The 12,409-nt window shown below is 37.9% G+C and overlaps 1 protein-coding gene across 3 annotated transcripts in view; it reads left to right on the forward strand.

Annotated features, from left to right (window-relative positions):
- Positions 1 to 12,409, forward strand: part of casz1 (castor zinc finger 1) — a 167,471-nt gene that overhangs the window by 23,658 nt on the left and 131,404 nt on the right. The gene's annotated exons all lie outside the window — the stretch shown is intronic.

A 12,409-nucleotide genomic window follows, 5' to 3' on the forward strand; every position in this document is an offset into this window, starting at 1 on the left:
AAAAAGAGGTGAGGTGCTGGAAGTCAGATACAAAAAGAACATGCAGTGAATTTTCAAAATAAAACATCCTGTGCACATTCAATGCTACACTTCTAAATTAGTCTGAGCGTGCTTTAAAGCTGCACGAAGGCCAGAACAGAACTAGGGATTCATCAATTTGACATTTGTATTGGGTGATGGTCCAATCTTAATATAAAAAAAAATAAGCTAGATTGGGTATCCTTGACAACGTGCTGATCGTTGAGCTGACCTTTTGAAATAAATTGATCTGTGTTTATTTTGTCATGTGGCAGCAGCAGCTAGCCTGAGAGCAAACATGGCATGGTGAAAGCTAGCAGGTATTTCACCTTCGTTATGCCAGCGGCTTGCTTTTTTTTTTTTTTTTAACTGTAATGAGATTAGTGGAAATGAATTAGTTGATCAGCACCGGCACATTTTTGAATTTTTTTTTATTGTATTTATGGATCTTGGGCATGCTGTCAAATATTATATTGGTAGCAGATTGTTGGAGCCTTTCCCAACTGGATACATCCTGAGTAGATCACCAGTCTATCACAGGGCAAACACAGAGAGACAGACAACCACTCAGACTCACTCCCACAGCCAATTTAGAGTCACCGATTAACCTAGCATGCAGTGTTTGGACTGTGGGAGAAAGCTGGAGTACTCGGCTTCTCTCATGCAGACATCAGGAAGGCTTCTGGCTGACTGGTGGATTCAGACCCAGGAATTTCTGACAGCGAGGCAATGGTGCTAACTACAACACCACAGTAGATAGCAACTGAATGTTTCTCTTTCTAATAATTCTCTAAAATGATTTTTTTAAATGTCTAAATCAAACCTGATATTCCTTTAACTATAAAGAATGTTTCCTAGTTTTTTTCCTAGTCTGCTGATCGCTGAAATCAAACTATGGAACTGGAAAAAAGTAGGCTTGATGAATCCCAGGGCAAAATCAGAAAAAATGGAATTGCATCCCAAAAGTTGAACGTCACATCTAGTGTAATCCCGGGATTAACAGCAGAACTGCTCATTTACAAATACACAAACCTCTTTTACTCTTGTAAGTCATCAATTGATGACGTCCTGCTGAGATTTATTCCACATTTCCTTTTCTCTGGACGTCTTGTCTATTGCAAAGTTGTTGTTTTTTTTCAAGCAGCTGTCCACAAATTCTTCTGCTGAGGATATGAAGGTGCCATGGGAGTCATTTAAAATTGTAACTGCTCCCTTATTCACAAGTGGTCGCCACAAGGGGTAGCTCGACATGTTTGATTCATCAGATTTATTATTTTTTTAAAAAAGAAAGAAAAAAAACAAAAGACACTTTCTCTCTGTTATAGCAATGGCAGCAGTCACATTCACAGAGCATGCACAATCTTGGTTTTAGTTTTGACCTGCTATGCATCACAGGAATGTACTAACTGTTGGTGGTGGAGACTTTTATTAGAAATAATTACATCTGCCTACAGTAAATAATAGTTGAACCTGTCTGCCCAGTTCTGTCTTCTTAAACTTCTTTCTGCTTATACATCGTCTGTTTTCTTAAATAGTAGTTAAGTTGCAGGGACAGTTTTCTTAACTGGAACTTTCTGTTCTCTTTTGTCTCCTGATTAAGCGCAGTGTGTTGAATTCTAGTATATGTGTTTAAGTATCTTGTACATTTAAGTCTAAATTTGTTCAGTTTATGTCTGCGTTAAGTTATTTTGCATACAAAATCTGCAAATGAACGAAATGATCTTAATGATAAAAAAAATATGAAAGGGTTATTCTTTCATAAGCAGTAGTGCTGCTCAGATATTTGTGCATCTGACCAACAGGTTTGCCCATGCAAGATTCGCAAGAGCTAGAGATCTCATATTTTAAATGGCAAGAAAAATGGTCTGTTTAGAGGTATGTCTGAGAATGAGCATTCCATTCACATTGTATGCTTGGTTTCAGTAGACAAAGCAGACAAACAAAAAAATATGTTCCCGGCATTTGCGTCACTGAAAAAAAAAAGTAACTGCACCTACAGGTTTTTACAATACGGGCTGTATGAGTTCTTAGTATTTTCTCTTCCCTGAATTATTATTGAATTCACAGAAAGATATGATTTACAAAAAGAACATGAAAGGCATAACATTATGTTCCTTTTGTGAACAAATTAGTTTCTCAGGGCCAAAAATCCTCATATAAACAGTGGACTGAGTGCAGTTTTAAGTCAGGTGAAAGGTAGTTCTTTAGAGTTAGACTGATGACATATATTTTGGGGGAGTTGTTTGATTCTCTACAGATCACACAGAGTAAATAAGTTGTTTTTAAATCATTCATTTACTTAATTTTGACAAATTTACATATTCATTTACTATCTGATGTTTCAGCAGTTAAGTCATTATATTATGGTTCTTCAGTTTGCTAAACAGTGTTAAAGTCAGTGATATGTAAAGCCTGTAGAACCTGCCTTATCTATCCTTAGGTAGCTTTGCGGTCACTGGCCACTTTATTAGGTACACATAGTTATCCTTGGTCCAAGTGGGTACTAACAAGCCTTCTGAACTGCTTTAACTTCAGTGATGGAAACGTTCCTCTGAGATTTTGGTCTATCTTGACGTGATATTGTCACACAATTGCTGCAGCTTTGTTGGCTTCAGCTCTATGATGCAAATCTCCTGTTTCACCACATCCCAAAGGATTGGGATCTGGTGAGTATAGAGTACAGTGAACTCAAGAGATGTATGTGCATTATCCTTTTGGAGACAGACGATGGGCAGTTTGTGGTATATAAAGAGATGGACATGTTCAGCAACAATGCTCAGATAGTATTTTTTCCAATATTCTGTTGTCTGATTTTGGTGAGCAAATTGTAGCTTCAGTTTTGTGTTCTTAGCTGGCAGGAGTGTGGTCTTCTGCTGCTGTGTGCTCAGAGATGCTCTTCTGCATATCTTGGAAAGACCCTGTCTACATGCTTAAATGCTTCTGGTTATTGTCCAATTAGATATTTGCATAATGAACGCTTGAACAGATGAACTACTGTATCCACTGCGCAAGGCCCCTTTATTTTGAAACATTTAAAGCATGAGAAATCACCCAATCTCTATGTATCTTCCGTATATACAGCGCTTAATAAATTTGTTTTAGACCACCACCCAATTTAAGGTTTATGTCACAGCTGCCCTAAATTAACAGTAATGACAGTTGACAAAATTAGAGTAAGCAAAAGCACATTATTATTTTTTGATTAAGATGCCAAGTTAGTTATTTACATGCATTCCTGAACAAAAAAAAATAGATTTAATGGTTGAATGTCATTCATTTGTGATTTCATTGTGCCGCCTCAATTTAGGGTATAAAAATGTGAATTGAGCAATTCACATTCAAAAACGTTTTTGAAAAACTTCTAAAAGATGTTTGTTTTCTTATTCTTACAGGTTGGTATAATACATTCGTTAAGCACTGTATTCCTACTGTTGCCACAAAACATTTGCCAAGAATAGGTTAAATAAAAATATATATTTTTAGCTTACCTACTTACACATCTTGCTGTGGTGATCATAGCGTTTATATATATCTGTATCTCTTCCCTAACAGGAACACCAATCTGAAATCACCTTTACATGAACATCGTCACACATACGGCAGTCATTAACTGCATTAAATGCAAAATATTTTAAAATACAATTCTAAATCCTAATTCTTTGGATTTTCCTATATGGTGTGGTGATTTCATCATCCCCCTGCGAGTGCGATGTTACGTTCTCTGCTTTTGTTTGTTTCACGTGTCACATTCAGTGTGCATTGCCCATATGTAACTTAATGGCCACCGAATTTGTATTCTCTAAAGAATTTTGTTTGTGTGACTGCTAAATATGGAGTGAATTATTTGGAAAAGGGCTAATCGGTCTAATTTGTTAAGAAACCTGAAGCTAGTCATCAGTCACAAAACCCCCTTTTCATGCATCAAACGTCCCAACAGAAAAGAGGAGAAGAGCAAAGGCCGACTGATTTAAGTGATATGTTTTTAAACAGATGGCTATTTTGCTATTTAATGCAATTTACAAGATACAATCCTTTGAAATCTGACTTTGGTAGTTCATTAACTTGCCACATAATGAGTGTCGAGAAAGGACAAGTGTGGTACGAAGCTGCAGTACGTAGTTAATAGAAAATCTTTTAGAAGTGACAGCGCTTTATAAAAGAGCTCCATGACTGCTAGCTGTTGTTCAGTGTTCAGACTGCAGGCACTTAGCGCACCAGGTGTTTTGCCCAAGATTTTTTCCACAAGACAAATGGAAAAGTGCCATATCCTTTAAACATCCCATTAATATGTCTTATAAGAGTCACCGCAACTGAGCACCAAAAGCTCAGTTTTATTACAGTTTCTTGTCTTTGTCAGGCATAGCTTCCAGTTTACGTTTTCAGGTAATTATAGCGTTGTGCACACTAGAGTGGCACAAATTAGCACTTTGGGCGAAGAATCAGTTGGCTGGATGCCCATCATTGCTTGCATGGCCTGGACATGATAAACACAGAAGCACAAATGCCTATAAAAGGCATCCAAAGTGTGACAACATTTTGAAGACGTTATTTATTTTATTTTTTTTTAAGTAAAACTAAAAGACTAACTGCGGGATTACCGCTTTTGATTTTAAAGACCAACATTGGGTAAAGTCCTGTTTGTATATTGAGTGAACTCTGCAGAGTCGTGTGTGAAAACAGGCCTTTATAGAGGGTCAACTTTTTTTCTCTCTGTTCTTTAAGCTCGTAAATAAATGTAGCAGGGGAAAAAAAAAACTTTGTTGCAATAAATGAAGGGAGAGGACACCTTAAGAAGCTGAGTCTGGTCTGAGGCTTTGCCTGTGCCTAATGTGTGAGGAATAATGCACGATGTTTGATGTGGTCTGAATAGTTCTTCTATCACACATGCCATGAAAGAGAACTCATGGCTGTACTGTATACTGTATGCAATTCCTCTTTATTACACGTGGAATTTCCTCCCAGATGATTGAAGTATCAGCATATTGCTGCCATATTCCCTCCCACAAGAGCCTAGAGTTTTAATAATTTGCAGAATGAAGGGGGGTAGGAGGGTTGAGAGGCTATCAAAGTGGCTTATATTTGTTTAATCTCTGAAGGACTGCCATTCACAAAGTTTTCCAGAAAAAGACAGGAGTTCATAGTTCTCTCTAAAAAGCAGTGTCGAAAGCCGGCTAAGCTGCATCAAACGTAGGTAGGATGCGTACACAGTGATCGATATATGCCGAGAATGACTATATGTGCTGTGTTTACAGTATGATCATGTGGTGGAAAAATAACAATAAGTAATCTCATGTCATTCTGCTGTTCTATGCAAAGTTAATGTAATCCTCTAATGTTTAGTATAACGCATCAATCATGCAAAAATCTATTGTTGCATTAGCCTTGAAAGAACAATAATAATAAAAATGCTATAATGGTTTTAGCTTCCTTTCCATAAATCATACTTGGAGGCTGGGGAGGGGGGCATCTTAACTTGCCATTTCAGCTCATCTGAGCAGTTGAAGTGATGCTGAATACTGATAGGATATTGAACAATAACCAGAGCTGCAGTTGGTCACTTTCAACCTGAAGTGGTATGAAATACTGCACGACACAGTCAGTGGCTGCTTCTAACTGAAGTTGACCCAACACCTTCTGCAGTGACATAAAGCTGTTTTCTGTTCGATAGCCTCTCAACAGAGGACTGTAAATCAGGAGTAAATGCATAAAAACAGCGAGCGGCAGAAGATTTACTGTAACTCTGCGAATCCTTTTAAACAAATATTAAAATAAGGGCCAAATCAGGCGGATCATCTTTAAGCGGGTCGTGCTCTCTTCAGCTTCGAGGCGAGCCACAGTAGCTGACAGGATGGTGGAATTTACATCGTTAATAACATTTAATTAATGCCGCAGCCCTCACTCTGAAGATAGGTTATGTTGTCAGTGTAAGTCTGTGATGTATGGATAAAAATCCGAAACGAACGAGCACGTCACTGAAGCACGGCGTCCTTTACCACGATTAAACAAAACATTGAGACGCACAAGCGACTGAAAAGTGCTACAGTTGAGCAAATCTCCCGTGTCGTCATTCAAAAAGTCATGTGGCAAAGCACGTACGTATAGAGAGAATTGCTGAAGAGCACAGCTTTCAGATTTGATGAGTGGAAGTGCATTTCTACCATGTGGTTTCAACCTGGGACCTTTACAAGTGCTTGTCGGAGTAGTGCTTAGAGTGCTGCCTGAAGAGGCTTTTCGATTTCACAGAGAATACACTCTTCCCAGGAAGTGGGTGGAGAAGCTAATTCTGCAAAAGAAGAAAGGGAAAGGAAAACAAAAAAAAAAGAAAACTGGAGAATTAATAAACCTTTTTAGTTGGCATAATCACTCATTTTGAACTTAAACTGAGCAGAGCAACAAAACAAATCATTTTTGGGGAAAGAATACATGTATTTTAATGCCCTCAAGCAAAACTAATTAAAGACGACACCTCATTTACATAAATAAGCATTATAATTTGCATGCGTGCACAAGGGAATAGAGTCAGAAAAGAAAGCAATATTTTGCAGTCTGCTAATTTCATTTTATTCAGGATTTAAGCTTAATAAAGATTCATTTTGGAGGGGAAAGGAAAATAATCAAAGAGGGAATTTGAACTATCTCCAAAGATGCAGCAGCCTACTATTCAAAGGGCTCCTTCCGAGTCACCAGATGACTCCTAATCTGGAGTGGCACTTCCTGGCCGAGTTCCAACACCAACTCCTTGAAAGGTAAAGAAATTTTAGAGCCCAATTTATTAGTATGCAGTTCTGGCTTCGGGTGGAGAATTAATGGCGGTGACTGATAATGACTGTAATCGTGGCACAAATGGGGTGTTGAAATAGCAAACAACGGGCACAAGGCATGTAATGGGGATTTTATTAATTACCCAAGGTCCCTAGCATGAGCAGTCTCCAGGATTTACTGTGGCCGTGCCAGCCGGTCGAGAAGGGGTCGGCCAGTCTAATCTGACAATGAAAGGGTCACTACAGAGACTGCAACGTGCGCAAAAGGGAGCAACGTGGCCGGCCTCCTACACGTGCCTTAAAATGACTTTGTAATGTTATGAAAGGCACTAATATTGAAAAGATGAGAGCGGCTGTATTCATTTTGGTTTTAGAATCTTTTTGCGGATTCAGAAAATGTTTCAACAAATGCGAAAACGGATCAAAGAGGCAAGATCTAAGTCAGATAAATTGTCCCCTTTCATCAGAGTGTTTCAATTAAAGTGTATTGTAAAGGCATTCACCTGCACTGCAGTAAGCTCCCTCTGTCTCTTTGTTGACTGTAAGAACAAAAAAAATCAACATATGGTACCGCTGTCAGGTAGGATAGCCCATTCGCACATCAGCTCATCAACAAGAGAGGATTGATTAAAAGTCCTTTTTATTACTCACTGCATCCTTAATGGACGCTAGACTTTCAAAATGGAAGAAACAATTAGAGTTTTACTGCTTTGTGGGCACTACTGATTTATATAAATCACTGCACGGGTGTAAATTTTCCAATAAAACACTGTACCACTCCTAGCATACATAATCAACACGTCCATTCTTGGTACACACTCCAGACTTGAACAATCTCTTTAAACTGGTAGGACTCAAGCTCACTCAGTCAGTAGACTGTCTACTTGATGGAATTTAACTGTTTCTATATGGTTTACCATAACTACTAGTATACATTTGCAAGGCAAACAAACACGGGGAGACTGTTTACTTTGTATTTCAGTGCTGTACAAACATGAAATTAGAGTTTGCTCATTCATTTAATATGAAAACCAGCAGTTAAATCCAAGCCCGGTTAGGTGAGCGTCATTTTCTGGGGTGATGCGGTCACTGTGACACAAAACACTCACTCAGCTATTCAGGGAGTACGTTTTTGTTCTTCTGTTTTATAGCTTACTATTTTAGTGTCAACAAAGAGTATGAAAAACAAAATCAGGCAAAGAAAGTAAGGTGGGTCAGCTGCATATTGCATTTATGGGAGATTACATTATTTGCAATGGTGATGTCGTTTTGTTAAAGCCACGTTGCGTGACAAAAGTGGGTAGTGCATATTTTACAATGTGTTTATCTAGTACTCATGCCTAAGGGTAACATAACCACAGAAAAGCTCACCTTGCAGGTTCAGATTTTTGCTTTTTTTCCTCTCTTGAAGGTACGTTTTTTTTTTGGCCTTTTTTTCCAGATTAAGCTGTTAACTGTTGTCTTGTTAAATGTTAACGAGTCATCTCCACATTTTATCAAAAGGTTTCACAGTCACTTAATAGTTAACACATTTCAGCCCCTGGGATTGTTGTTTTATCACCAAAATCAAAATATGCACTTTTTCAGAACCGTCCCTCATTCACATGTTCTGACAAGGTTTTCTCAAGTTCCTTGGCTCTAGGTTGTATTTGCAGTATTATAGTGTTTTTCAGAACACCTTGATACTTAAAATCATAACAAAAACTGCTGTAGAATTTGCAGGGAAATTCAATACTCTACAGAACTGGCCTGTAAATAAAGATAAGATAAGATAAGATAGATAGATAGATGCTTTGTTGATCCCACAAGATACATTTTTGTGTTAGTATTAACACTTCTTGTAAACGTTGATGTCATTTATTTCAAAAAAATAGTTCTCTAGACTTTCTTTCTTATTTTTTGGATTTGAATGGATTTGAAGTTTTTGAACAATTCTGGTAAATGTTAAATATTCTGCGTCAGTGCCTTCTCTTTTGTACTTTACTATTCATAGATGAGTCACGTCTGTAATGGAAAATACCGTACCACAAAGTACAAACCTAATTTACTTGTGAAATACCCATCTTTAAGTTCTGTTTGGTTGTTTTCTGTCAGTGTTTTTTTCTTTTTACCTCAAGTACCTGTTCCATGGGTGTGTACATTTTTTCACATCATGAGGTCATGTGTGAAAAATGTACTGAAAAACAGTCATGCCATAACAAATCAAAACCTGTTTCTACGTAATGATCCAGATATTTAAAAAAAACAAAACAACCAAAAAAAAAAAGCGTCTCTATCTTAAACGCGCACGTCGAATGTTTCTCTGAGCTTTTTGTTTGTTTTTGCTCCTCCTCTTGTCCTGCCTTTGAGTCCAGAGGGAGAGACTTTGAAACTAAAGTTGGCAGCATACCTCGGCGGTGACACACGCTGAAGTATCACCTTATTGCTCACTTTTAGAAAACGCCAAAAACACAAAGAGCTCAACCAGATGTTCGAGTTCTGCTCTTAAAAACAGAAGTGTAAACACTCGCTGAAAGAAAAAAAAAACAAAGAACTTCCAACTGTTCATTTTTTTGACACGCTGTGCTGTTTTGTGTGCGTGCAGCCTAAAAATTAAAGGCAGACCAGAAAACGAATAATTTCCCTGTTATTGCTACAACCCACTGTGATTGTGTTTCATGGTAGTCGGAAGTAGCAGACCCGTGGGTGTTGAGGAGGAGATCCCTCTGTGTTCCAGCGGTGTCTCAGACAGGCGTGTTGCCTCACCTGGTGCTGTGTTTACCTCAGATGGTAGGATTAGGAAGCAGCCATGTGGAAGATACGACTCTAATCCATCGTGCCTTTGCTCGGCACTTAGACATGGCCCTCTGCAACACTTCCGCTCTCCTAAAGTTAGAGCAACGCCCTTAAGGAATGTGAGAAATATCAGCACCGTTTCAAGACTCTTGAGCATGATGCAGCCACGTGGGGTTCAGTTTACCTCGTGGAGGAGGTGGGCGTATGTGTGGGTATGGGTGCTGATGATGGCAACCATCAGCCAGATAGATTCAGATTTATTGGATGGATCTGGGCATCGTTATTTCTCTAGGCTTGTGCCTGGCCTCTACGGCAACGAGATACTTTCGTTTTCCTTTTTTAATTTTTTCCCCTCATGTGCACAAAACCCTTTTTCAACGTAGAGTAGCAGATAAGCTGGTATCATGAAAGAAAATCTCTTAGTTAGATAAAATCCTGAATGTTGTCTTTTTAAACTTGCCGACATTGATTAGGCAGTGATAAAAAGCTCATAACCTGCAAGAGGGAAGGCTGACCTCTGCATGCTCACAGTCTGCTGCTGCACCCCAATCTTATATACTATAACTTACTGAGCTTCCACGTTTACAATACTGATATTTTTCTGTCTGGCTGAGTTTCTTTCTTTCTTTCTTTCTTTCTTTTTAAAGAAATTTCAGGCAAAGTTTCATTTTTTTCTGCAGAGATGGTTTTAAGTATAAATTAATAAAAATAAAATGAAGTGCAGCTGCCCGTTTGTTTAAAAGCTATAATGACTTTGCACTGAATGATAAATGCAGTTGTTTAAGGCCGAAATACTGGCTTGTGATAACTTTGATATCTGATTTTCCTTTTTTTTTTCACACAGTGCAAAGGACATAATCAAATCTATAAATGAATATGCATTTAATTTACATGTTAAATGTTTTATTACCATTGAAGAAAGGGAGCTACAGCGTTTTTCTTGTGCGTTTCAGAGGACTTGCCCTTGATATCGTGGCCAAATCACCACCCCAATCACAAATGGTGGAAAGCAAAACTCTTATTTATCCAATGTACTGATAATTAAGCTGTTCTCATTAGTTACATAATTGGAAATGTAATTAGCAATAGTAATAATTATTGCATTTAATACCTTTTCTCTTTTAGTTATCAGGCTCATTCAAGCTGGTAATTAGCAGTCGTGAGAATTCTATACTTTCGTCCTAATTCATTTTGGTCGCCAGTTATTTATAGTGTATTTTATATCAATAAATCATTACCATATCCATTTAGATTTTTCAGTAAACATACAAACACCGTGCTCACTCAAATGTTTGTTTCATGTTTTGTGTAATAACAAAGCAAAACTCTATCTGCATAGTTGCAGTTCGACTTTGCCTTAACTAAGCCTTACAGTGAGACGCCTGACAGAGCTCAGCAGCGAGGTTCCGAAAATGGAAAATCTCATTCATATTTTCCGTAAGGATTTTGATTATGAGCAGTAATGTTGTAACCATCCAAAGCAGACTTACTCTGAGCTACAGCATTGTGAAATGATGGCACGCGCTCCTGTAGAAACCGCAAGTCTGTGCGATATCCATCTCGTTTTAAAAAAAGATGCAGTTTATTCTCTCCAGAGTATGCAGTCGGTTCTGTTCGTTAGCTGTCAAGCAGCCACGGTTTTCAAGATATCGTGCTCAAATTTTGTGTCGTGGTAAAACACGAGCTAATTTAATTTTGGTGAAAATCAGATCAAGGTCAAGTTCACATGAAATGTATAATTTATTTATGGGTCGTCTTCAAATTTCACAACAATACACTAGGAAGTTGTGGCCTTGAGTACCGGGCCGTTTGCACCCCAGGTCAAAGTTGACCTTGAAAAAACTTTTAAAGAAACCACAATGGGCATCATGTCATCTGAGTGAGCTGTACAACACACGACAACATCACAGCGATTACATAAAATTTAGCAAAATCACACATGGCACGAATATGTCTTAAAATCTCAAATTTGATGCCGAAGAAGTCAGCTAATTCTGCTTCAGTCACATGGCTAAAGATAATAAAATATATAATTTTACTATGTAATGCTTTAAGGTCATAGGTCAAAGTTCAGATATCTGGGTGTTGTTATAAAAGCAGGTTGACGTCAGGATGTTGTAATAAAAACATCATAAAACATCAGTGTTTTAGAACAGCCGTTTGAGGCGAGTCATTCTCTCCGAGTGCGCTTGTTTGCAAAGTCATGGAAAGGACTAAACTAAAAACAGCGTCATCTCTGATCGGTGGACGCCGCTGTTACCATGGAAGTGTCCAAGCCCAACAAACCAATTTAAGAAACTGCCGAAGAGGTGTTTGAAGTCAGGGATGATATTTTGATTTATGCTTTACTACACAAAACACAAAATGCAAATTAGATTCGAAACTACTATTAATATTTAACACTATTATTAACCATATAAACATTATGATAATGATAAGGTTTGATTTTCAATAAAGCTTAAAGATACTGTGGAATCTGGATACTGTGGAATTTGCAATGCATTATGGGATGAGTAATGCCTTTCAAGTAATCATGTAAACAGTCTTGCACCTTGGTCTTTTTTTTTTTCCCCTTTATTTTTTCTGCATATCAAATCTTTTTATGGTCATGATTCACTCATAGCTGGTTGTCTTGTTTCAAGCCTTTAAACTCTTTACATCAGGATTTTCGTCAATAAATGAAAACGAATGGGAAGTTCACTTCTGGAGCCAAAGCCTTTAGAAAACGGGGTACTGATGTGCTTGTTTTGTTTGACCGTCATAAAATGAGTTGTTTCCCCTTTATTTACCAAAACCAGCTGCATCGCTGAATGCAAAACTGCTCCACAGAGAGGTTTCTACACAAAAGAGAAAAA

This window comes from Simochromis diagramma, unplaced genomic scaffold, assembly GCF_900408965.1.
Source record: "Simochromis diagramma unplaced genomic scaffold, fSimDia1.1 OVJJ01000387.1, whole genome shotgun sequence".
NCBI classification, from domain to species: domain Eukaryota; kingdom Metazoa; phylum Chordata; class Actinopteri; order Cichliformes; family Cichlidae; genus Simochromis; species Simochromis diagramma.